This window comes from Ursus arctos, unplaced genomic scaffold (assembly GCF_023065955.2).
Source record: "Ursus arctos isolate Adak ecotype North America unplaced genomic scaffold, UrsArc2.0 scaffold_6, whole genome shotgun sequence".
NCBI lineage: Eukaryota > Metazoa > Chordata > Mammalia > Carnivora > Ursidae > Ursus > Ursus arctos.
Window position 1 is genome coordinate 42,678,831 of NW_026623078.1, and position 27,884 is coordinate 42,706,714.

Genomic DNA, 27,884 nt, shown 5'->3' on the forward strand with positions numbered 1-27,884 from the left:
TACCATTTTTTTATGTGAGTAGAATTGACCTACAATGTTATATTAGTTTCATGTGTATAACATAGCGATTCAACTTCTTTATACATTATGCTATGCTTATCACAGGTGTAGCTACCCTGTGTCACCATACAACCCTATTACAATATCATTAAGTATTTTCTATGCTGTGTTTTTTATTCCAGCGACTTCATTCCATAACTCAAAGCCTATCTCCCACTCTCCTTCTGGAAGATGACTAAGTATATTACATAGCTTCATCTTTCATAGTAATCATTTTCTTACTGATGGGAGGCAATTCTCCATGGATCTCTCATACTTCTGCATGTATTGTAAGCAGAGGTATTAATTTTCTTTTTGTTTCAGACTATTTTCAAGGATATTTATGTAGCAAAGAACTTAGAAAATAAAGATAGTCTCCCTGCAGAGGAGAAGGCAGATTTCCTTGCTATCTAGTCCAATAAAGATGATGTTTCCTCTGGAGCAAAGGTCAGGCAGATTTGGTTACCTCCTATCTTAAAAGATTAGGATTACTTAAATACCACATTCCTGAAATGTGATGCAACCCAAAGCATTTCCAACATCCAACTGAGCTACTCTAGGGACTTGTCAGTTAAGATAACACAAATGCAAAGTTGTACTGCTTGCTAGTCTGTAAGTAGTTAAGTGCTTTGTCTCTGAACCAGGAATCTTGTGCTTTTTGCCAGTATTCACAAAAATACAATGGGTGAATCAACCTATTAACTTGTAAGAAGGGTGATATCTTAGATTTCATAGTTTTTGACCCACCCATCACTTTATCTTTTTGTTCTCTTCCGTGTATTTTTTTTAATGAATGTTTATTTACTTGAGAGGGAGAGAGCAGGAAAGGGTGCAGAAGGAGAGAGAGTCCCAAACAAACTGCACTGAGTACAGAGCGCAACATGGACTCAATCCCGTGACCCTGAGATCATAACCTGAGCATAAACCAAGGCCCGGACACTCAATTGACTGCACCACCCAGGTTCTCCTCTTCCATGTATTTTTTTTTTTTTTTAAGATTTTATTTATTTATTTTACAGAGATAGAGACAGCCAGCGAGAGAGGGAACACAAGCAGGGGGAGTGGGAGAGGAAGAAGCAGGCTCATAGCAGAGGAGCCTGATGTGGGGCTCGATCCCATAACGGTGGGATCACGCCCTGAGCCAAAGGCAGATGCTTAATGACTGCGCCACCCAGGCGCCCCTCTTCCATGTATTTTTAAATAATTTTTATAACAGTTTTCTATGACCCATAGTTTGGTTTTCTACCAGGTTACTTAATCTCTGAGTTTTATTTCTCTTATCTGTAAGATGACAACAATAATAATTTTACCTCATGGGGCATCTGGGTGGCTCAGTCGGTTCAGGGTCCTACTCTTGATTTCCATTCAGGTCATGATCTCAGGTCCTGGGATCAAGCCCCTTGTTGGCCTCTGCGCTCAGAGGGGGATCTGCTTAAGGATTCTCTCTGTACCTCTCCTCCACCCTTCCCCCCACTCACATTCTCTCTCTCTCTCAAATAAATAAATCTTTAAAATAATAATAATCATTTTGAAGCAGGAGAACTAGGTTCTTGTCTCATGGAATTGAAAAATGAATCTCAAGGACAAAGGACAGTGAGTAAAGTGATAGAAGTTTATTAAGTGAAGATACAGAAAAGCTCTCAAGAGTGAGAGGGGTCTGGGGAAGGTTGCCAACCAGGGCCTTAAGGGTTGGTCTTTTATAGAAAGCTAAACAGGGAGCTTAAATCCTTTTAACATCTCTATTGATATCACCATTGAGCAAGGACTAGTGATAATACCTTCAACGCTTACTTCCTTTTTAGGGTCTGATTATTCTTTGTTGGTCACAGGTGATTACCATAAAAAAAAAAAAAAGACACCCACCCCACACACCTAGGACAGGGTGGTCCGCTTTATTCCCTATCTCCAGTTTCCTTATAATCAGCATTTTGGGGATTTGTTTGAGCCTGATCACATAGCCCACTGTATTTCTCTCCCTACCTAGCTGGGCCTGTGTCTTATTCAATTTTACCTCATAAAATTATTATGAAGATTAACTTAGATATGTGTCACTAAAAACAGTCACTGTTGCATTGTAAGTATTCAAGAAATAATTGTTGATTATGTTTATTATATTTTCATTTGAATTTTCTGCTTAAATTTTCAAGTCTAATAGTTTTATTTTTCTCTTCCATTTTTTTCAATTCTCAACCAGTTTACTTTTCTTATCTGAATATGTCTTATTACTTGACAGTATTATATCTGGCTTTGGAGTTATATTCTTCTCCAGTGTTAGATTATGTAGATGTTGTTGACTAAAATCTTTTTCTGATGCTCAGGACTAGATACTGTGACATGTAGTCAGAAGTAGAGGGAGCATTCAAAGCAAAGAAATGCTGAAGTTTTTATGGGGAAAAAGAGAATACATCAAGATTACGTATAAAGCATTCTTGTAGAAGAGAAATGGAAAATAATGTTGAAAAGTATTATATTTGAGTTGGTTGTGAGATGCTTTGAATCTAAAATGACAAATTTAAACTTTGTCTTGTTGGCAGTGGAGATTCAATGTAGGATTTTTAAATGTTTATAGCAGAAACAATTAACTTATTAACACGGTAATAGTTTATAGTAGGGCTTCCTAATGCTGTTGCATACTGATTTTGCCTTCAAGGCTTGTAAATGTTTTGAAATATATATTCCAATCACCCCTCAGAATGGATGGAACTTTCTGGGCCAGTCGCTGTCAAATGAACAGTTTCTTCAGTTTATCTCAGTATGCTTTACAAATTTATTATTTTCTGTCTGAGCCAGGAAATAAAAATAATTGGGAAACATAGGTTTGAAGGATGGTTGGGGAAGGGATAGACTAAATATAGGAGAAATAGTTAACAAATCAATATTTACATGAATGATGATAAAGGGATAAACTGGTAACAGGCCTTCATATTGAAGAAAAAAATGCTAATTCAGGAGATGCATCAAAGTTGGAATCAACTGAATTTGGTGATGGACTAAGTAAAAGAAAAGATGGAAAGCAGATTAAAATAGTACCTTGGATTTCCTGCTTGGGTAATGGGTTGGATGATAATACCTACCAGCATGTCAGATATTAGATTCAAGAATCGATGTCTCCTGGGTGGCTCAGTCAGTTTAATGTTCAACTCTCGATTTCAGCTCAGGTCATGATCTCAGGTCAAGCCCCACATGGGGCTTGGGCTGGGTGTAGAACCTGTTCAAGGTTTTCTCTCTCTCCCTCTGCCTTTTCCACACTCTTTCTCTAAAAAAAGAAAAAAAATGTTATAATCAAGAATCCAAGCAGAATGATTAATCCAACTATGAGAAATGGAAATAAAATAAAAGACCTGGTACTGAAAGGACTTGGAATGAAGAAAATCACATAGATGGATTCAAAGATCTGATATGTATATATCCCTTATGTGAAAACATGACTCTCTAAAGATATGTAAAACTAATGGCAGTGACCAGATGGCCCTGTTCAAATGCAAGTTACCCATCTAAACCAAGTGAAGTACCATGCAATTTGAAAGTGATTTATTAGCAATGCAAATGTCAAGCTAACTCTGATTTTCCCGAAAGCAGGATAAACAAAATAAATGAGCCATTAGGCGGCACAGGTGAGACACTCGGGCTTCAAGAACCCTGCTTTGATTGCTTTGAAAGGCAGAGAAAGACAGCATAACAAGTTTCCACTTGAACAGAGTGTGTTTATTCAGCTTGATGCAAGTCAGAGGAAATAGCCCTAATAGTTTTGAATTGCTATAAAAGGTTGCATGCACTTGTCAAATTTATGCCTTTAGGCCATAAAAGCAAAAGAGTCTTACAGAGGCATTTTCTTAATTAAGCAATTTAGGTATAAATTTAGGGATAGAGAAGAAATGCAAGCTTCACGTACATCACAGCATGTGCCCAAAATGACCTCTCTCCCATTTTTCAAATCTAAGATTTCCTTTTCAGTTTTCAACACTAGCTCAAAGATTTTTGCCTCAAGAGAAGCATCTCCTGAACACCTCTGCCCATCACTTCTGCCAACCAACGACTTCTGGCAACTTGTACATACTTCTGTTGAACACTATTTTCTTTCATAATTATTTATTTACTTCTCTCCCCCTTGTTCGGAGACCTATGTTCTTGTTTTCAAAAGCAAACATTAGTACACTACTTGTGTCACCAAACCCTCCACAGAGAAATTCTGTCTACTCAAACCAAAATCAAGATAGAAAAAGATGATCCTTAATTCTTGAAAGTTCACTTAATTTTTATTGAGTTCATAGCTGTTCTTATAAATCTGATAATATATAATACCAGATAGGTATGTTAAAGGATAATTTTTCATAATGTGTAAAATCATGACTCTCATAAAGTTATAAAATGAATACATATTAATTATTTTATTTAACTAATTATTAATGATGGAATTAGGTAGCTATTACAACTGATTCAAAGGGAAAGTCAAACAAGTACAAATTTATATGGAGTAAAATTTCCCCAGTAAAGAAATACTGAAATAAATTTACAGATGGATGCAAAACTACCTTTTTCCCCCGTGGGAAGAGAGAGGAGGAAAGTCAATTGAGCCTCCACCAGACAGAATTTATTTGCATGTCTAAGAACAAGAATTATTTTGCATTGCTATCAGTTACCTACTATTTGCAGTGTTGTAACATAGCTCAAAGGCAATGAAAGCCTAGACTCAGATAACTTGGAAAGTGTGCTCTAATCTAAACAATGCACAGCTTTCCACTGGAGACGTTAATGATCTTTTTATGCTTATTCTAAATTTCCTTACAATTAGAAGTATCATCTTAATGATGGAGTGGGAAATCACACATTCTTTGATTAGAGGATCGACCTGTGATCAAAAATTGGTTGCCTCAGTTTGTAAGAATATATGTCTAACCTCCTCACAACACACTGACTTATATAATTAGTCTTTCCTTAATACAAGAAAAACAACAACAAACTAGCATTAATTGAGAGCATGCTATTTTCTAGGGAGTGTGATAAATACTTTACCTACAGAATTTCTTTAATTGTCAAATCAACCTGATGAAGTAAGAGTTTTATTATTCTCATTTAATAGAAGAGGAAACCAATTACCAAAGGCTCTCCATCACATAACTAGCATACACCAGCACAGAATTCTAAGCAAAAAGCTCTAGGTCTCTGTTGTCCATTGGGGCAGCCCATTGCCACACTGGACTATTGAGACTTGAAATGTGGCTGGTCCAAACAGAAATGTGCTATAGATCTAAAATACACACTGGAATTCTAAGACTGAGTATCAAAAAAAAAAAAAAAAAAGAGTTTTGAAAGACAATAGTTTGGATATGTAGGAAAAGAAATTCTTCCCTCCACGTCCCTAGCTTTGGTGCCTGATTCTCTGAAATAAACTGGCAACAGGCAGATTAATAAGAAAAAAGGTGTACAAATTTATTAATTTTTAATATTACATGCAAAGGGACAACAGGAAAAAATGTGAATACCCCCAAAATGTGATGAGATTTGAGAGCTTCTACACCCTCTTAATAGGAAAAAAGGGAGAGGACACAGGCAACTTAGGAGAGAGAGATTTCATTTAGGAAATCCGTAAATGATTTTTCGGAAAGGTGAATGAGCCCTTAGAGGAATAAATGGTAAATATGATAGTTATGAAGTTCGTTTGGGTGTGGTATTGAAATCTAGTTTCCTCTCCTGTTATAAGACTCAGTGCTCCAAAGTTGAGGAGATTTAGGCCAACTGAATTCCAGAATTTGTCTTTAAGTAGATGAGAGAAGTTCAGAACAAACTTTTACCTGAATTTGCTCTTTTCCAAGGGCCTTTAGCTCAGAATAATCAATATACTAAATTAGCATTGTTTGGGGTGCCATGTCCTAAACTCTTTCAGATAGATTGCATTAAGTAAAACATATTATTAACTTTATCACCTGATTCTCTTCATCTTTTTTATTTATTTATTTATTTATTTATTTATTAGATTTTATTTATTTATTAGATGAGAGAGAGAGAAAGAGCACACAAACAGGTGGAGCAGCAGAGGGAGAGAGAGAAGTAGGCTCTCCACTGATCAAGGAGCCTGATTAGGGACTCCATCCCAGGGTTTTGGGATTGTGACCTAAGCCAAGGGCAGACACTTAACCAAATCAGCCACCCAGGCGCCCCTCTTTTCATCTTTTTAAATATGACTACTAGAAATTTTAAAATCACCTAATTGGCTCACATTATATTTTTATTGGATAGCACCACTCTCAAGACTGCATTCTTAGTAGCAGACTTAAATGACAGAAAGTTTTGTCAGCTTTAAATATAAAGTAGCCAGGAGGAAAAAAGATGGTGGAGGAGTAGGGGACCTTTCTTCAGCTGGTCCCCTGAATCAAGCTCGATACTTACCAGATCATCCTGAACACGCACAAAATCAGCCCAAGACGTAGGTAGATACATCTGGATCTCCACAAACGAACATCTCCGGTGCTGAGTATTGAGGTATGAAGCGGGGAGCCGTGAATTTGCACACAGATATCGGAAGATAAACGGAAAGGGGAGGGAGCCACCGTGCTCAGGCGCTGGGAAGCAGTAGCCACCTGAACTGGGGAGAGGGCTGGACTCGCAGACTGGTAGCCGCAGAGAAACCAGACTGAGACCGGGAGCGCAAACGTGACCAGACTGAAAACCAGTGCGCACGCAACCAGACTGAAAACCGGCGCTCCGGAGTGCCCGCGAACCTCACTGAAACAGGGAGCTCGGGAGCATGCGCAGGAACCGGGGGCGGCTGGCGGTGTTAGAAGCACAAAGGACAGAGACAAGCCGGCCCTGGAAGTGAGGGCTGGGAGAGTGGCTGTGGGGCGCACAACCCGGGACACTGCGGGGTTTTTATAAGCACCAAAAGAAACAGAGTTAAAGTGGCCAGGCGAGCTCAGTGGAGAGCGGACTGCGATCTTTCTGTTCTGAGACAGAGGCTAGGATAAGATCATTGCTGCTCTGACTCTCAGAAGAGGCACAGCAAACCGCCAGGGAAAGCCGCCAGAGCACAAAAGCCTGGAAATACCAGTTCTCATTGTGCCCATTCCCACCCCTTCTCAAGGGGGCGGGTCAACTATACCCAAAGAGGGTTGCCGGAGTATCAGCACGGCAGGCCCCTCCCCCAGAAGGCAGGCTGAAAAATCAAGAAGCCCACATTCCTAAGGTCCCTATAAAACAAGTGCACACTGCCTGGGTCCTGGTCAATAATTTGGGCTTTGCACATCCTCGCAACCTCCTCTCATCAGAATGACAAGAAGGAAGAATCCTGCCCAACAAAGGAAAGAAAGAGATTGCGGCCTCTGTGACAGAACTAATGAATATGGATGTAACCAAACTGTCAAAAATGGAGTTCAGAGTAACAATGGTCAAGATGATGTGTAGGACTGAAAAAAATATTAATGAAAATATTAATGAGAATATAGAATCTGTAAGGGCAGAAATGAGAGCAAATCTGGCAGAAATTAAAAATGCTAGAATCAAATGCAGTCTAAACTGGATGTTCTGACGGCCAGGGTAAATGAGGCAGAAGAACGAATTAGTGAATTGGAAGATGGGATGATAGAAAAGAAGGAAAAAATGGGAACCTGGCTCAAAAAAATCCAATCTCGGGGCGCCTGGGTGGCACAGCGGTTAAGCGTCTGCCTTCGGCTCAGGGCGTGATCCCGGCGTTGTTGGATCAAGCCCCATGTCAGGCTCTTCTGCCATGAGCCTGCTTCTTCCTCTCCCGCTCCCCCTGCTTGTGTTTCCTCTCTCGCTGGCTGTCTCTATCTCTGTTGAATAAATAAATAAAATCTTTAAAAAAAAAAAAAAATCCAATCTCAAGAATGTAGATTATGGGAGATTACTGACTCAATGAAACATTCCAATGTCAGAATCATCAGCATCCCTGAGGAGGTGGAGAAAAAGAGAGGTCTAGAAGAGATATTTGAACAAATTGTAGCTGAGAACTTCCCTAATCTGGCAAAGGAAACAAGCATTTGTGTCCAAGAGGCAGAGAGGACCCCTCCCAGATCAATGAGAACAGAACAACACCACGTCACATAATAGTACAATTTGCAAATATTAAATCCAAGGATACAGTCTTGAAAGTGGCCAGGAGGAAGAGAATCCTCACCTACAGAGGGAGGAACATCAGAATAACATCAGACCTGTCTACAGAGATCTGGCAAGCCAGAAAAAGCTGGCAAGACATATTCAGAGCTCTAAGTGAGAAGAACATGAAGCCAGGGATCCTTTATCCAGCAAGGCTGTCATTCAGAATTGATGGAGACAAGGACCTTGCAAAGCGGCAGAAACTCAAAGAATATGTGACCACCAAGCCAGCCCTACAAGAAATATTAATGGAGGGATTCTATAGAAGTAAAAAGACCCCAAGAGTGATACAGAACAGAAATTTACAATCTACAGAAACAAAGACTTCACAGGCAACATGACATCATTAAAATCATCTCTCTCAATAATCACTGTCAATGTGAATGGCCTAATGCTCCCATAAATGCCACAGTTTTGCAGATTGGATAAAAAGACATGAACCATCCATATGCTGTCTACAAGAGACTCATTTTGAACCGAAAGACACATCCAGACTGAAAGTAAAGGGATGGAATACCATCTTTCATGCCAATGGACCTCAGAAGAAAGCTGGGGTAGCAATTCTCATATCAGACAGATTGGATTTTAAACTAAAGACTATAGTTAGAGATACAGAAGGACACTATATTATTCTTAAAGGATGTATCCAACAAGTGGATATGACAATTATATCTATGCCCCCAACAGGGGAGCAGCGAGATACATAAGCCAACTCTTAACCAGAATAAAGAGACATATAGATAATAATACGTTAATAGTAAGGACCTCGACACTCTGCTCTCAGCAATAGACAGATCAATAGACCATATCGTGGGTCACAAAACAGGTCTCAACCAATACCAAAAGACTGTGATAATTCCCTGCATATTCTCAGACCACAGTGCTTTGAAACTGGAAATCAATTACAAGGAAAAATTTGGAAGAAACTCAAACACCTGGAAATTAAGAACCATCCTGCTTAAGAATGATTGGGGAAACCAGGGAATTAAAGATGAGCTTAAGCAATTTATGGAAACTAATGAGAACGAAAACACAATGGTCCAAAACCTATGGGATACTGCAAAGGCAGTCCTACAGGGAAAATACATACCCATCCAAGCCTCACTCAAAAGAATAGAACAATCTAAAATGCAGTTTTTATATTCACACCTCAAGAAGCTGGAGCTGAAACAGAAGAACAGGCCTAACCCATGCATGAGAAGGCAGTTGATCAAGATTAGAGCAGAGATAAATGAATTAGAAACCAGGAGCACAGTAGAGCAGATCAACAGAACTAGAAGCTGGTTCTTTGAAAGAATAAATAAGATCGATAAGCCACTCGCCAGACTTATTCAAAAGAATAGAGAAAGGACTCAAATTAATAAAATTATGAATGAAAGGAGAGAGATCACAACTAACATCAAGGAAATAAAAATAATCATTAGAGACTATTATTAACAACTATTGCCAATAAATTAAACAACCTGGAAGAAATTGATGCCTTACTGGAAACCTATAAACTACCAAGACCGAAACAGGAAGAAATTGATTATCTAAACAGACTGGTTAATTATGAAGAGATGAAGCAGTGATCAAAAACCTCCCCAAAAAACAAGAGTCCAGGGCCTGACAGATTCCCTGGGAAATTCTACCAAATATTCAAAGAAGAAATAATACCTATTCTCCTGAAGCTGTTTCAAAAATAGAAACAGAAGGAAAACTACCAAACTTATTCTATGAGGTCAGTATTACCTTGATCCCAAACCAGGCAAGGACCCCATCAAAGAGGAGAATTACAGACCAGTATCCCTGATGAATATGGATGTCAAAATTCTCAACAAGATCCTAGCTAATAGGATCCAACAGTACATTAAAAGGATTATTCATCACAACCAAGTGGGATTCATCCCTGGGATGCAAGGGTGGTTCAACATTCGCAAATCGATCAGTGTGATAGATCACATCAACAAGAAAAGAGTCAAGAACCATATGATCCTTTCAATTGATGCAGAAAAAGCATTTGACAAAATACAGCATCCTTTCCTGATTAAAACCCTTCAGAGTGTAGGGATAGAGGGTACATTCCTCAATTTCATAAAAACCATCTATGAAAAGCCTACAGCGAATATCATTCTCAATGGGGAAAAGCTGAAAGCCTTTCCCTTAAGATCAGGAACACGACAAGGATGCCCACTCTCGCATTATTCAACATAGTACTAGAAGTCCTTGCAACAGCAATCAGAAAACAAAAAGGGATAAAAGGTATCCAAATCAGCAAAGAAGAAGTCAAACTGTCTCTCCTCACAGATGACGTGATGCTCTATATGGAAAATCCAAAAGACTCCACCCCCAAATTACAAGAACTTATAGAAGAATTCAGTAATGTGGCAGGATACAAAATCAATGCTCAGAAATCAGTTGCATTTCTATACATGAACAATGAGATTGAAGAAAGAGAAATTAGGGAATCGATTCCATTTACAATAGCACCAAAAATCATACGATATCTTGGAATTAACTTAACCAGAGAGGTAAAGGATCTATATTCTAGAAACTACAAATCACTCTTGAAAGACATTGGAGAAGACACAAAAAGATGGAAAAATATTCCATGCTCATGGATCGGAAGAATTAACATAGTTAAAATGTCCATGCTACCCAGAGCAATCTACACTTTCAATGCTATCCCGATCAAAATACCAATGACATTTTTCAAAGAACTGGAACAAATAGTCCTTAAATTTGTATGGAACCAGAAAAGGCCCCGAATCGCCAAGGAACTGTTGAAAAGGAAAAACAAAGCTGGGGACATCACAATGCCGGATTTCAAGCTGTACTACAAAGCTGTAATCACAAAGACAGCATGGTACTGGCACAAAAACAGACACATAGACCAGTGGAACAGAATAGAGAACCCAGAAATGGACCCTCGGCTCTTTGGGCAACTAATCTTTGACAAAGCAGGAAAAAACATCCAGTGGAAAAAAGACAGTCTCTTCAATAAATGGTGCCGGGAAAATTAGCTACATGCAAAAGAATGAAACTTGACCACTCTCTCACACCATACTAAAAGATAAACTCCAAATGGATAAAAGACCTCGATGTGAGAAAGGAATCCATCAAAATCATAGAGGAGAACATAGGCTGTAATCTCTTTGACATCGGCCACAGCAACTTCTTTCATGACACATCTCCAAAGTCAAGAGAAACAAAAGAAAAAATGAACTTGTGGGACTTCATCAAGATAAAAACCTTCTGCACAGCCAAGGAAGCAGTCAAAAAAACTAAGAGGCAGCCCATGGAATGGGAGAAGATATTTGCAAATGATACTACAGATAAAAGACTGGTATCCAAGATCTATAACGAACTTCTCAAACTTAATACATAAGAAACAAATAATCAAATCAAAAAATGGGCAGAAGATATGAACAGACACTTTTCCAATGAAGACATACAAATGGCTAACAGACACATGAAAACCTCTTCAAAATCATTAGTCATCAGGGAAATTCAAATCAAAACCACATTGAGATACCACCTTACTCCAGTTAGAATGGCAAAAATGGACAAGGCAAGAAACAACAATTGTTGGAGAGGATGTGGAGAAAGGGGAACTCTCTTACACTGTTGGTGGGAATGCAAGTTGGTACAGCCACTTTGGAAAACAGTGTGGAGGTCCTCCAAAAAGTTAAAAATAGAGCTACCCTGTGACCCAGCAATTGCACTACTGGGTATTTACCCCAAAGATACAGATGTCGTGAAGAGAAGGGCCATATGCACCCCAATGTTCATAGCAGCATTGTGCACAATAGCTAAATTGTGGAAGGAGCCAGATGCCCTCAACAGACGAATGGATAAAGATGTGGTCCATATATACAATGGAATATTACTCAGCCATCAGAAAGAACGATTACACAACATTTGCAGCAACATGGACAGGACTGGAGGAGATTATGCTAAGTGAAATAAGTCAAGCAGAGAAAGACAGTTATCATATGGTTTTACTCATTTATGGAACATAAGGAATAGCAGGGAGATTGGTAGGAGAAGGAAGGGAAGAATGAAGGGGGGGTAAACAGAAGGGGGAATGAACCACAAGAGACTATGGACTCTGGGAAACAAACTGAGGGCTTCCGAGGGGAAGGGGATGGGGGATTGGGATAGGCCGGTGATGGTTATTAAGGAGGGCACATACTGCATGGAGCACTGGGTGTCATACGCAAACAATGAATCATGGAACACTACATCAAAAACTAAGGATGTACTGTATGGTGACTAACATAACATAATAAAAAAATAATACATAAATAAATAAATAAATAAAATAAAGCTATTGAGCACCTAAAAAAATAAAATGAAATAAAATAAAATAAATAAATAAATAAATAAATAAATAAATAAATAAATAAATAAAAAAGTAGCCAGTTACTTTACTAGGAAAATGAATTTATTTGGGAATAGCAGAGGAACTGCAATTCAGGACATGCAAGCTATCATGAACCATAGGCAAGTCAGAAGAGATAAAGGAAGGTCAGCTTTTGTTAGATTTTAGGAAGAAATTGGATGGGTTGTTTCGAACAGAAGTTCATTAGAGAGAACAAGAGTTTGAGCTTGTGGCGGTTTCTCACTGGCTGCAAGTGTAGTACATTGTTGCTGGAACAAGAAAGGATCTTCTTTCTTTTTCTTAAAAGTGGGAGATAAAATTCCTAAGATAAAATTCTCATATCAAAATAATTCTTATCTTTCTTCTTCCTGCTGGTTATGTAGGCTACAATTAGTACAGTGGTAAGTGCATGAAAGCTCCCCCTTTAGGGTTTTCCAACTCCGTTTTAAATGAGGTCTACTTTATTTTCACAGTTGCCAACAAAAATCATGAGTTCTTTTTTTAAAGCAATTGGATGTGTTCTAGTTCAAAATGGCAATGTAGGAAGATCACGAATTTATGTCCTCCCATGGACATAACAAATCTGCAGCTACATATGGAACAAATTCTTCTGAAAAAAAACTGAACTCAATCAGACCAGGAAAAAAAATGAAAAAAAAGTGAAGATACCTTAAGGGACTTATTATACATCAAGCAGACCAACATTTATATTACAGATGTCCCAGAAGGAAAAGAGGGAGAGAAAGAGACAGAAAAATTATTTGAAGCAATGAAAGGTAGAAACTTCTCTAACCTGGGGAATAAAAGAGGCATCCAGATGCACGAAGTCCAGGGTTCCATGTCAAATTTTAAGGAAAAAGAGAAATGCTTAAAAGCAGCAAGAGTAAAGACAACTTATAACATAAAAGAGAACTCCCATAGGACTATCCGCAGATTTCTCAGCAGACCAGAAAAGAGTGGCATGATATATTCAAAGTCCTGAAAGAAACAACCTTCCAACCAAGAATATTCTATCTGGCAAAGTTATCACTCAGAATTGAAAGAGAGATAAAGACATTTCCAAACACGCAAAAGCCAAAAAAAGCTCATCACCTTTAAATCGGCCTTCTAAGAAATGTTAAAAGAACTTCTTTAAGCTGAAAAGAAAAGGTGCTACTGAGGAGGAAGAAAACAGGAAAGTATAAATTTCATTGGCTATTATAAATATATAGTAAAGGTAGCAAATTAATCACTTATAAAGGCAATATAAAGGTTAAAAGACAAGGTAGACAATAACTACAATAATTAGTTAAGGGACATACAAGATAAAAAGATGTAAAATATGGCACCAAAAATATAAAATATGGTAGTGGGAGAAGAGTACATATGTAGCACTTTAGAATGCATTCAAACTTCTTGTTATGAAGTTAAAATAGATTTATAAATATGTTGTTATAAGTAAGACTCAAGGTAAATCCAAGCAAAACCTATAAAGAGAAGTAACAAGTGCTGGTGAGGATGTGGAGAGAAGGGAATCCATGTGCACTGCTGGTGGGAATGTAAATTGGTGCAGCCACAATAGCAAACAGAATGGATGTTCCTCAAAAATTTAAAAATATAACTACCATATGATCCAGCAATTCCATTTCTGGGTGTTTATTCAAAGAAAACAAAAACACAAATGTGAAAATATATATATGCACCCCCATGTTCTTTGCAGCATTATTTACATAGCCAAAATATGGTAAAAACCTGTGTCCATTGATTGTTGAATGGATAAAGAAAATGTAGTATGAATTTACAATGGAATATTATTCACCCATAAACAGAAAGAAATCTTGCCATTTGCAACAATGTGAGTGGATCTTAAGGGCATTATGCTAAGCAAAATAAGTCAGACAGAGAAAAACAAATACTGTGAGATCTCACATATATGTAAAATCTAAAAAAAGTTCATAGATACAGAAAACAAATTGACAGATTGGAGGTTTCCAAATGTAGGAGATGGGGAGATGGGTGAAATGGGTGGAGGGAGTCCAAAGGTACAAACTTCCAGTAATAAAATAAATAGGTCATGGGGATAATGTACAGCAGGGTGACTAAAGGTAGTAATACTGTATTAAATATTGGCAAGTTGCTAAGAGAGTAAACCTTAAAAGTTCTCATCACACACACAAATTTTTTTATAACTATGTATGATGATGGATGTTAACTTGACTTATTGTGATGATCATTTCACAATATATACAAATATCAAATCATTATGTTATATACCTCAAACTAATATAATGTGTCAATTATAACTTAATAAAAAAGTTCATTTATAAGCTCTTATCCCACTATATCAATATAATTCATTTGTCCTTATAATTATACTTGAATGCCCATGAAAATTTATGAGACATTAAGCAAAAATAGCCATCATAATTTATTTTTTGCTAAATCAGGCAAATATCAAAATATTTTAGAAGCAAAGAACCTAAAAAGTTAAACATATAACTTTTCCCTTTTGCTCTTTTTTTACTGCTTTCATTCATTTTTTATTGTTCATTTGAGTTTATTCTTAGATCGGATTTACAATATTATTATCTTAAACATCTAGTAGAGATAATATTATCTTATTCAACTAGTAAACCCAACTAGAATAAATGTCTGCTCGTTACACTTAACATTGATAACTCAGAAGACATATCCATTTTTATTAAACCAACAATATTAAACTAATCTTATTTGTCAAAGATTTACTCATGTCACTTGTGAACTTGAAAAACATTTGGGTTTGTTTCTATATTTCTAGGAGTTTTAGAAATATTTAAATAAGTGGTCAGTTATCTCTAATTCAAAGTGAATAGAATCCCTTTAAGGGATTTTATAAAACAATTTTTAAATTTCATCTGGAGCTAGAAAAATATCACATATACATAACATATGCATATGTACACACTTACATTAACATATAAACAAATACAAATAGAGATCTTATAGTTTTTATTCTAACATTTTAGTTCTGAGTCAGTAAAACATGGTAATATAAAAATCACTGATTTATCTCCACTTTATCTTTTCATCCAAATTGTGTCTGAAAATGTGATGAGTTTACTTATTAAGTAAGGGATGAGTCTTTTACCAATATTTGTGAAGACTTTTATGACTTTGTTTTGCCCTGATATGTAATCTTATACAAGCTACAGACTACCTTTTAGGCTGAGGAGACATCCAGTGGCTGTTCTGAATGTCTCCAAAGACATCCGAGTGGATAAAATATTCAGTTTATTTCCAATCAACCTTTTTTCCTTTCAGCTTCAGAAAGTAACTTCTTCCCTGAGTCCCTGAAGAGCCCCCAATGTTGGGGCAAGGACCTAAAGTTCGAACGACAGAGGGGCTGGAATAGGAAGGGCAAAGTTCCAGCGGGGTGCATATGGGGGATGAAGAGAGGGGTTTGAAGAAGGATATATTAAAGGGTTCGGAGGAACTGGAGGGAAGATCAAAGGCAACAGTAAAAGGAGAAAGGAGGAACAGAGGTGATAGGAAGGAAGAGGTTTTAGAGGAGTCAGTTGGTACTGATCTTGTTTCTGAAAGAGGTCACTGAAGTTCTAAATTATCTTTAGTAAAACCATGCCAGCAAGAAAGGAAGCAGACAAAACTGGTTGCTCCTATTGTCAACAGCGTCAAAAAAGAGATTCTCAGACAACTCAGAAGCTCCCATGTTCTTAACTAATGGTACCTTTATAGTTATAAACGGAGAATCTTGGGACTTTAACACAACTTCTGTTGCTTGCTGTTTATAAGCCTCTTATAAACAGAGATGCCTAGGACTCTAAGCCAGCCTCTGTTTGCCTATCACTCTAAAGGAAATCTTATAAACAGCTGCTTGGCTGGAACTTTAACCCAGCCTTTTATAAACAGAGAAACTTAGAAAGCTAACTTGGCCTCCATTCATCTAGGACCCTAACCCAGCTTCTGGAGTATACTTATAATCTTAGAAACCAAAATATGCCCTTACCAGTTTCAATAGACATTTGTCCAGAGCCAATGGATCCCTGATCAGTCAATCAGGAATGAAGACAAGGGCTTCAAAGGTGCCCACTTAAGGTCTTGGGTAAGTGATCCAGTAGTCCAGTGATAAATGTGATCCGATCCTATCTGAATCACAGCACCAGAACTGCCAAAGAGAAAAACAGAGGTAGACAATAGTTTATGTGGTAAAAACAGATTTTATTCAAGATTAGTACACTAGGGGAAAAGAAACTTCATAATAGAACTAAGCTCAGTTCTGAATACAGCATGAGCAATGGGAGTTTATGGCCAAGCAGCAGGGTTGGGAGTCAGTGGATGAAAATTTACCAAGAGGAAACAGAGGTAAGGAGGATTCTGGATGAATTGACCTAACAGGACCAGGATTGCTGCAGACAGGCCAGGTTGATCAGACATCAGCTAGGGTATGGTGGAGGATGAGGAATATCAGATATTGAGAGTGATCAAATATCAGACATCAATAGAAGGAAGTTCTTGCTAGACTGACTTAGCAGAATTTTTGCTAAAACTGGATTTTATAAGGAAGTGCACAGATGGGCTAAGGAGAAGTTTTGGGAGCCTAACTGAAGTTCGTTCAAGCAAAGCATCTTTGTCAATGGTATGTTTAAAAATGTTTCCTCTTTCAAAATATCTATTATCATTATAGTAGCCACATGTAATTAGCAGAGAATTTTCTGCTTAAATTAGAAAATGTTTTAATAATTTCACCCTCATACAAGAATAGACAACCTCACACTTACTCACCCTTAAATACCAATGGGGTTTATAAGACCAAAGAGGGTAGCATGGGGCTTGAGGTACATCACAGCAGGGAATAAAATATTGTCTGTACCTGGAATAAGAAGGCCTGACTTCAAGTCCCAGCTCCGTATTGGCTAACAAGTAACTGCCTAATCTGTGATTTCCTCATCTATAAAAAGGAAAACATTTAACTTTGAGATTTTTCTGGCCAAAAGAATTAATAAGCTCTGTAATCATCTGGACCTTCACCTGTTATCTTCTATAACACGACTTAGAACAGCTGTTCTCAAACTTGAGCATCACCGAATAACCTGAATGGTTTTTAAGCCTCCCATTGCAGGGCCCCACCTCCAGAGTTCTGATTCAGTAGGTCTACAGCAGAGCTAAGAATCTGCATTTCTAATTAAGTCCCTGGGGATGCTGATATTCCTGTCTAGGGACTACACTTGGAGAAGTACTGTAATATGACAATATCACACAGCCATTCAGTAGGGTGGTACCCCAGGGGCTGCTAACTTCAGGGCAGAGTGAACTAAATCATATTCAAGAGGTTAACTGAAAATTAGTGATTTCTTAAACCTTTTTATTGAGAGTGATTCCTATTTGTATGTTCCCATCCAGGAAGGACAGAATTTAGACCAATAATGACATTAGTGATTGCTTTTCCTGCTGGCATTTTGCCTTTCTTTTAAAGAATTATGCATCCTAAATGGAAATGTCAGATCATGTTCTGAATTTTTTTATTGGCTTGGTTTGAAACTCTACCACACTCTCAGATGGGGGGTGGGCAAAGTCTCCATTTACAATATTACATAACAGACACACCCTAAACCTATGTTTCTATTGATGAGCTGATATACAATATTTTACTTTCAAAGAAAGGTCAATGATAAAAGGAATAAATGTCCCCCTTTATTTGCTATTTTAAAATTTTATGTATTTTTATATTTTTACAAAGTCAACTTTATGCCTCTTGGGGGTAAAGTCAGGTTGTTCTAATTACATTTATAAAATGAAAGCTTCCTCTGTTCCCCTAATGTCTCAATATTTTTATTTCTTTGCATCTGGATATTTTTAGGGCCTAATATGCAACTTCATGGTTCTGTGAGAAAACCAACTGACTGTGCAAATATGCATTAAAGCAGTGGGAATTTGGGTTACCTTGTCCAGACAATGCTGACAGAAATATTGTACATATGAGAAGGCAAATATGATTTTTAAAATAATAATAATGGCAAATACATTTACTGAGCTGGGAAAGTAATGTGAATTGTTTTTGTTATTGGTCTTTGTTAGGTTTTGTTTTAATACATTTACCAGATATTAGTAAATGTGCTGTGGCCAAGAAAGATGGGTCATCTGCCTTAGTTCCTCTTTTCAAAAAAAGTTCAACCTAAAACTATCTATTAAAAATTTTTATATTTTTATGTTAATTTCCTCTGAAGGATTCCAGCTAAACCTGACATTTGTGAGAAATGAAATTAGTAGATATATTATTTTTTTTGTACATAAGTTATAAAGTGATTGTAGTTGTTCTTAAATCAAACTCACTGATTTGGAATTATCAGGAAAATGACAGTCAATTACTCAGATGGTACAATTTAGTCAAAATATCAAATTGACAATGGATTTTGTTTTGTTCCTATTCTTAATCTGAAGTTTGGTTTATGTGGATATAATCTATGACTCTGGTATGATTAATAATATGACCATTTTAATACCTATTTTTAAGCTTCCGAGCTTTCATGATTATTGTCCCCATCCTCGTCATTAATAATGGCCATCTGCACTTCTTTCCCTTTAATGAGTGGAGCGATTTTACTTTATCATCAGTATCTTCTGGGAATAGCACTGTTAATGCTATACTCAGACAAAAAAGTGCCTGAGGTAATTATGAAACCCATCTGAAATTTCAAAATTAAAATATTTCCCCAAGCTTTGTAATATTCATTTCAGGCATAAGCTCACCACCATTTCTAACTAACAAATATCCAGTAAAGCACTTCTACCAAATCAATTCTTTTTTTGAATCTGAAATGAATAAAATCAGTGAAAAAAATAAACTCTGCTGTTCTAATGCTATTATTCTAACCAGTGCCCCAATTAGAGCTAAACTTTATTACCTTTCAAAATATCTCTTACTTTTCCTTTTTTAAAATTTAAAGTAAATCTGAAAGTAAAAAGAAAAATGAGCCATACTTGCTAGTTAATAATACCTAGTATCAGGACTAATGTCTACACATTTTGGCTATGTCTGCATAATCCTTTAAAGGTCACTGTTTCTTAATAACCTGAATTCTCTAAAGGCTAAATTTGTGTTCTATAGCACCAAATAATGATTTTGGCTCTGTATCTTCCATTGTCTCAAGTCTTTTTATTTATATCTCTTAAGATCTATTTCTACTCACAGTATTTCTGACACGAGACTTCTGGGCTTCAAGCTCTCCACCTGTATGATCGCATATGTGGGTTGATCCCAAATCAATCAATTTTCCAATTCTGCAGATTCCAACTGGTTGTCCTATAATTCAGTTCGATTCTGACACCACCTAGAGTTAAAGCAGACCCCATAGGTTAAGAGAGCTCAGTCCCATAAGATGGTACCCCACTTCAGATGCTAATCATATACCCTGGACCTTTCGTATTTCTGACCAACTGGCTATAAACCAGGAATCCCCGTGACCTCCTTCTCAGGTTCCATAACTTGCTAGAAATGCTCGCAGAACTCAAAAAACAGTTTATTTACCATTACTAGTTGTACGAAAGATACAACTCATGAACAGCCAAATAGAAGAGATGTACAGGGCAATGGGCCCAGAGCTTTTATGCCCTTCCTAGGGGCATCACCCTTTCAGCACTTACATGTGCTCACCAATCCAGAAGCTCTCCAAATCCTATAGTTTAGGTTTTCTGTGGAGTTTCCATTACGTAGGGATGATGGAGTAAATTATTGGCCATTGGTGATTAACTCAATCTTCAGACTCTCTGGTCTCCATGGAGGTTAGGTGGGTAGAGATTAAAGCTTTAACACTACTCACATGGTTGGCTGCTCTGGCAACCAGCCTCCATCCTAAAGGTATCTAGCAACCCAACAAGTCTCCTTATTAACATGGACTCAGGTATGGTTGAAAAGGGCTTATTATGAATAGCAAAGGACACCCCCCCATCCCATCAATAAGGACATTCTAAAGGTTTTAAGAGCTCAATGTCAAGAACTAGGAATGAAGACCAAATGTATATTTCTTAGTATATCACAATATCACTTATTAAACATTACAATTAAGACATAAGTAGGCTAAAAATTCCAAATTACTAATAGAAGCCACTCATATCTCAGAATTACATTTGAGGAGCAGCATAATGTGCCCTTTAAGGTCAAGTCTGATATGTTCATCCATTCTGCCTTGTCAATCGAGGGGTTATAATGTAACTAATTTGATGTCATATCATTATCCCAAAGTTAGTCACATTAAACTAATCAAATGTGTTTCTTATTTTTCTTTTCATTATCATTGCTGTGAATATCATCACAATTCTCCTTACCCAAGATGCCACGTACAACGTACGATGTGTACCAGACAACAGTCTAGTTTCCATTTGAAGTTAGGTATTGCAGCCTTGAGACTCAGAAAAAAGAATTTAGAACAGTGCATCAGATAATCTAGAAAGCTTTTAAAAATTGGCACTGTGTAAGTCTAGTGTCTTATAGACAAAATCTATGCCTCTGATTATGATTAGAACTGCAGCTTTTTCATTACTCATTTTAAATGTTCCTATCTTCCGTGATTATTTTCTATGATTCTGATTTGATAGATCTGGGATGGGGCCCAGGAATTTATAGCTTTGAAAGCTCATCAGGTGATTCTTCTGTGCAATCAATTTGAAAACTCTTTAATCATATAGATGGAGAGCTTAAAGCCCAGAAAGTGCAGTGACTTATCCTGTTAAGGTGCCTGAAATTTTACCATCACAATTTTCTTTCCCAGAACTTTAAGACTTCTCAGTCTTCAATATTTAAATGGAAACATTTTCAAGAAAGTTTGTGTAAACTATATGACCCTAAGATCAAGAACTAGAACCCAAGATATGTAATTAGGGAGAGTAGAGATTCCTAGGGAAACAAGAACAATGAGATAAAATTCGTTTTCACTTGCATTATTGCATTGGAGAGCGCCAATGATGCAGGAGGCAGGTAGAACAGGAGTCTCTGTCCTATTGTAAAAGTGTAAAGATAAGTATAGGGATAATGTAACTGAAGCATTGAAAGTTTCAGTAACTTCCCAAAATTATACAACTTTGTGCCAGAGCTATAGCCTAAACTCCAAGTCAGTACATCAAACTCCATACTCTTTCTGCCATTTGTTGCTGAGTGATTATCTAATTTCCAATTTTATTACAGAATGACCACTGTAGTGGGGATTATATGCATAAGGGAAATCATACTTAAATTTTTTAAATAACTCTATCAGTATCGTGCACAAATCCTAACATATAATAAGCATTAAAAATACTTGATATTTATAATGTCAAAATTTCCCATAAATGTCTTCATTTCAGTTTTTTTCTGTCCACTTATTTTGCTATCTTTCCTTCAATCAGGTTTGCCTTAAAATTGGAATCCTGTTATTTGACAGGTTTATTTTCCATATCATGGATATTAGGTTTAAGATTAATCTTTGTCCCACTGGTATGTCATAATTTAGAAGTCTAACAATAGACTAAACATAAGAATAAATGTAAAATGTTCTTTCTTGTATTTTGGTTTGTTTGTTTTGTTTTTCAGCAAAATATGTCAGGATAGAATTTCTGAAAGAGTTTCCTAGAATTTCTTAGCTGGAATCCTTAACCTCAAAATCAGGCCCTCTGCAATCTGGCCCATTATCTTTTTTTTTCCCCCAAGTCCCTTTTTCACTACTCTTCTCATATCTGCAACATTTCCCTCATGTTATGGGTTGAATGTTTGCATTGTCCTCCAAATTCATATACTGAAGCCCTACCCACATTGTGATGGTATTAGGGGGTGGGTCTTTTGGGAGAAAATTAGGATTACATAAGGCCATGATGGTAGAGCCCTCATGTTTTTGGGTAAGTATCCGTGTAAGTCATGAGAGAGCTTGTCTTCTGTCTCTACTCTCCACCATGGGAGGAAACAACCAGAAGTCAGCAGTCTACAACCAGGAGAGGGCTCTCACCAGGACCTGACTGTGCTAGCACACCAATCCTAGATTTCCAGCATCCAAAACTGAGAAATAAATTTCCGTTGTTAATAAAACACCCAGTCTGTGGCATTCTGTGATAGCAGCCTGAACTAAGAAACTTCACCTGAGCAACTCAGTGTCCCCATGTAGTTCATGCTCTTCCTTTCAAAAATATTTTTTGTACATTCTGTTTGCCTTCCTAATTTCTGGGGTAGTCAAATGCTACCTATCAAAACATATTACAAACACTTTCCTATTTCCCTCAGTGGGAACTATTGTCTTCCTCTTATGTGTTATACTCATTTCTACCTTAAACTTATAGCTGTTTTTGTACATTGTCTCTCCTACAGGACAATGCTTTGCCCAGTTGTCAATTATTCTGTGAATAAATGATGGAATTGATGAGTGATTAACCAGATTTTTAAATTTAGGGTTGAATTTCAACTGTTTTCATTATTATTAAACAACTTGGTACAATTCCCATTTTCCACACCAAGCAACAAAACAAAACAACACTGCAAAAAATAAATCTGTATGATTCCTAAATACATCATTTTAAATCTATTTTTTGATGTGGTTGCTGTGAAGGTCACTATTTACTGTTGAAGACTGTAAAAAACAAAAAGGAGTAATTCTGTTCTCTCATTGTATGAGGGCACATATTGCATGGAGCACTGGGTGTTACACGCAAATAATGAATCATGGAACATTGCATCAAAAACTGGGGATGTACTGTATGGTGACCAATGTAACAAAATAAAAATTATAAAAAAAAATATTTCCCAATTCCTTTTTCCCATACCCACATTCAAATTTATAAAAATACAGTGAGGGGCGCCTCGGTGGCTCAGTCTGGTGGGCGTCTGCCTTCAGCTCCGGTCGTGATTCCAGAGCCCTGGGATTGAGTCCCTCGTCGGGCTCCCTGCTCAGTGGGTAGTCTGCTTCTTTGCTCTCCTCCTGGCTTGTACTCTCTCTCTCTATCTCAAATAAATAAATAAAATCTTAAAAAAAATACAGTGATTCCTCAGATATAATACTTTATTTAAGATAAGAAACTGCTGCCTTAAGAATTATTGAAATGCAGTAATTATTTCTTGTTAGGGTTTCATCTCAAAAGAAGCACAACCAACATAATTAAAAAAGAAAAGCTGAAAAAAATAATTACTTATTTTTAAAAATTTGAAAGAAACTTCAAGCTGTTTGGGAGCATTTTCTCTCATGATTTTTCTTCCTTAAAGTGCAATTAAGGAAGATATGTTTTTCTAAACTAAATATGTTTTAACAAATTTATTCTTCTGATATTTAACAATTAATCATAAAAGGGACAAAAACTATAAGGTTTATGGTTTTTGCCTAATATTCTGCTTTAGCAGAGAAATATTTTAATTATATTTCTTTTTTATCTTAATTATATTTCTAAGAAATTCCATGATAAAAGAGAATCTTAACTTTAAATACAAAATACTAAAATAATAAGGTGATAAGATATTAGATAATATGTTGGATCAAGAAAATGACATTAATTCATTTCTTAGACAAAATGTTGTGACTTCACCCTTCAGAGTTGGTAGGGAAATTATTGTGCTGTATAGTTAGGATTCTTGTACCACTTTTCAGTTAAATTCAGATTAACTGCTAAAGTGATGTGAGCATCTGGGCATACATTACAACAAAACTAGTTGACAGATTCTTCAGTAATATTAATATGCAATAAAGAACATAACAACAGGCCTTAAATACATCAAAATGCCATTTTGTTTCTACATATTTATTCTAAAGAAACAACTACAAATGTGAACAGTGATTTAGCAACTCAGCAATGTTTATAAACTCAGCAATAAACTCTGTTTAACACAGAGAAAAATTAGGAACAGCCTATATTTCTAACAAAAGTGAAATCTTTAAATTATGGCCTATGTATATACAGATATACAGAACAGTATGCAAAATGATATAAAACAATGTAATGCCATAGAAAACTGTTGATGTTATGCTAATTTTAAAATCAGATTCTAAAATATAGCTTCAGGATCATATTTTAAATTCAATTCAATTAAACTAAGAAATACAATAAAATAAAATAATTCTCTATTTGTTAAGTACAAACCAAAGTGCCATAACAAAGAAACCGCAAAACACAATGACTTAAGATAGTCTTATTTTTCACTCATGTAACATCCATATGAACCAGCACATGTAGTCACCTGATCCCCATGAAGTCCTCCAGGAACTCAGATATTTCTTTTTTTTTTTTTTTTTAGGATTTTTTTTTTTTTAAGATTTTATTTATTTATTCGACAGAGATAGAGAAAGCCAGCAAGAGAGGGAACACAAGCAGGGGGAGTGGGAGAGGAAGAAGCAGGCTCATAGCAGAGGAGCCTGATGTGGAGTTCGATCCCATAACGCCAGGATCACGCCCTGAGCGGAAGGCAGACGCTTAACCGCTGTGCCACCCAGGCGCCCCTCAGATATTTCTTTTGTCTTGACAATTCATGTCCTCTAGGGCACAGATTTTATTTTTTTCTTTTGAAAATAGGGGTTTGCAGATTTAATGAAAGTTATGAACCCACACCTCAGAGAAATATGCATGTGGTCGCTCTTGTGCGCACACACACACACACACACACACACACACACACACATACTTCTACACTGTTGCAGGCTGTTTTCAGGGGTTCACAGATCTCTAACTAGGATCTGCATGTCTGAAGCTACATCATCACTAACCCACATTATTCACTCAGATGGAAAGCTGCAAGGGGAGCTGGAAAATGTAGTCACAACTTGAGTAGCCATGTGCCCTCTTAAAATCTGAGAGGAGTGGTTTCTAAAGAGAAACAAGGAAGAGGAGAATCCAATCTGGGAACATTTAGCCGCCTCTGCCACAAGTTGCATAAAAATACTGATATCTACATGTCAGATATTAATAATACTTATGTCTGGATGATGAAATAATGAGTTTTTAATTTTCTTTTTCATTCATTTTATTTTTTCAAATTCACATTATGATACTGAACATTTCTATTTTCTTCTGAACTCCTAAAGACATCCTTAGAGACCTAGTATGCAAAAAATAATTGTAAATGATTCATATATGCTATTGAAGAGTACGTTTTCAGTTAATAGGGTTCATATATATTTCTTACATTAAGTTTGATAACAAGTTCTTCAAATCTTCAGTTCCTGTACTAATTTTTGCGTAATGAGAGAATATAAAAATCCTGTAGTAATTTAAAAAAATCCTCTGAAATAATTATGAAATATTCAAATTCTTTTCCGCAATGAAATAAATATTTGTTTTTATATTTGAGATTACATTGTCTTTGCACATAAGAGCATCATTGTTTTATACTTGTGGTGAAATGTTTCCTTTATCATGTGCTAACACCATCCTATTAATGGTTTTGCATCAAATTGTATTTTGCCTGATATTAATTTCACACCAGCTTTCTTTTGCTTAGTATTTGCCTAGTAAATCTTTTTTTAAATTTCTAAATTCTAAATATTTCTGAATTATATTCCTTTATATGTATCTCTTGTGCATTATATAATTTAATTTTCTTTCTTATGTAATCTAATTTCTGATTAATTTTGCTTTTACCATCAGAATTTTTGGTCCTTTATTTACCATTTTTTGTTTATATTTTCTCCTTTCCTACAATCTGTTGGATTGATTTTACTGTTTTTTTAAATTCTTCTAAACCACACTTATTTAGAAATTATGCACTCTATTTCTATTCTTTAAATAGCTAACTTTAAATTTTTAACATAGATACTTAACAAGATTTAGAGTTAATCAATATCTCTATTCTCTTCCTGAATAATTGAAGGGCCTTACAATACTTTAACTCTGATCTCCCATTCTACATTACTTCTATATTATTGTAGTCTAATAATCAACCTAATCTATGGCTGAAGTGGAAAAGGGAGTTTTCCCAGCTCTGCATGCTATATTGACATGAAATCTATTTTAGAACTTTCATCCCATAAACTTTTATACTTCTATAATAAAAAAAGAGGTTATTTTACAGGGTATTTCTAGAGAGAAGAGATGATTAAGTAAAATATGATTCTGTAATTAAAATATATTTTATTAAAATAAAGAGAATATAAGGCAAATGACTAAATATCAAAAACAATATGAAAGTTCAAGTCATTTGTCCTAATAAAAAAAAAATACTTAGGCAACCGTTACACAGCAAACAAGTTAAAGATACAAAAGTTGAGAATGTTTTTGCTAGAGAAATAATGTTAATGCTTTGTTTTCAGTTGTGATCATTATTCCATCCTTATTTCATTGTTTCCTTAAAAGAAGTAAAACTTTTGAGCATGATTTGTAGATATCAAGGCCTAAAGCTGTAAAACATAAAACATACTGAGTTCCAAAAATGAGGAAGGAATTAGAAACTCTGCACCCCTATCTCACCTCTGCTGCATTTCCATCTAATATTATAGGCATAAACAAAAAGGTGACTAATGAAGTGGTATTACTTGAGAGGTGCCAAAAGTTCTACCTATTCCCAAATCTTCCTATTTAGCCTAAGTCTCTAAAAAAATCACCAGAAGAGTTACCTTCAGGTTTCAATCATTTTGTTTCAAAAAAAAAAAAAAAAGAAAGAAAGAAAGATGTACAAGACCAATATATACACTCAGTCATATTAATACATAAAATATAACTCATAAATAATGTAAATTTTTTCTACTTCTCCTCATTTCGTTTGAATCAGTGTATCCCTTTTGTTGTTTTCTCAAGTTCCTTATTAAAAACAACAGACCATCTAGAGTACACAATGATAGTCAAAGTCAAGAATTGATATACATCTGACAGGTATATTTACTCAAATCAAGAACCTAAAATAGAATATGCTTCTGGTAATCTATGAACTCAGGTTACAAAAATGGCATTTACCCTTCTTGAATCTAGCATTCAAAATAAACTTCTAGATGTCTCAATGATGATGGTGATGATGATAGCACTGAGCGTCATCTCTGTATAAGTGCTTCATATAAAAAACCTCAGTTGTATTTATCACATTCTTATGAGACAGGTAACTATTATAAGGTCATTGCACAGGTGCAAAAACTGAGACTTTGAGAGAGTAATGAACTCGTACAAGTTCATATAGTAAAATATAGTAGTCCTGGGATTCAGTCTGCTTAATTTCAAAGCTATGAATTTAACTACTAAACTGTCTCCTTACTCTGAAATGTTTACACAGCATCTATACCTTTCTTTGTTCCACTCCCAAAAGGCCCCCGAGTTCACACCATTCTTTCATTTTCCATATAGCAAATATATAGGTGTAGCAAGACCTATGGGGTATAGTTTTCACATACACTTAAACATGGGTACAATTGAAGACTTGCTTTAATTATTGCCAGCACCCTCTCAGGGATATTGTTCAATGAAAGGTAATATT

General features: G+C 36.1%; 1 long non-coding RNA gene across 2 annotated transcripts in view; it reads right to left on the reverse strand.

Moving 5' to 3' along the window:
• Nucleotides 1-1,018: 1,018 nt before the first annotated feature.
• Nucleotides 1,019-27,884, reverse strand: part of LOC113252965 (uncharacterized) — a 227,750-nt gene continuing 200,884 nt past the window's right edge. For both annotated transcript variants that reach the window (XR_008957901.1, XR_008957900.1), the window contains 3 exons: nt 19,675-19,815; nt 16,494-16,652; nt 1,019-3,295 (listed from right to left, as the gene is read on the reverse strand). This is a non-coding gene — a long non-coding RNA (uncharacterized LOC113252965). The remainder of the gene's footprint in view (nt 3,296-16,493; nt 16,653-19,674; nt 19,816-27,884) is intronic.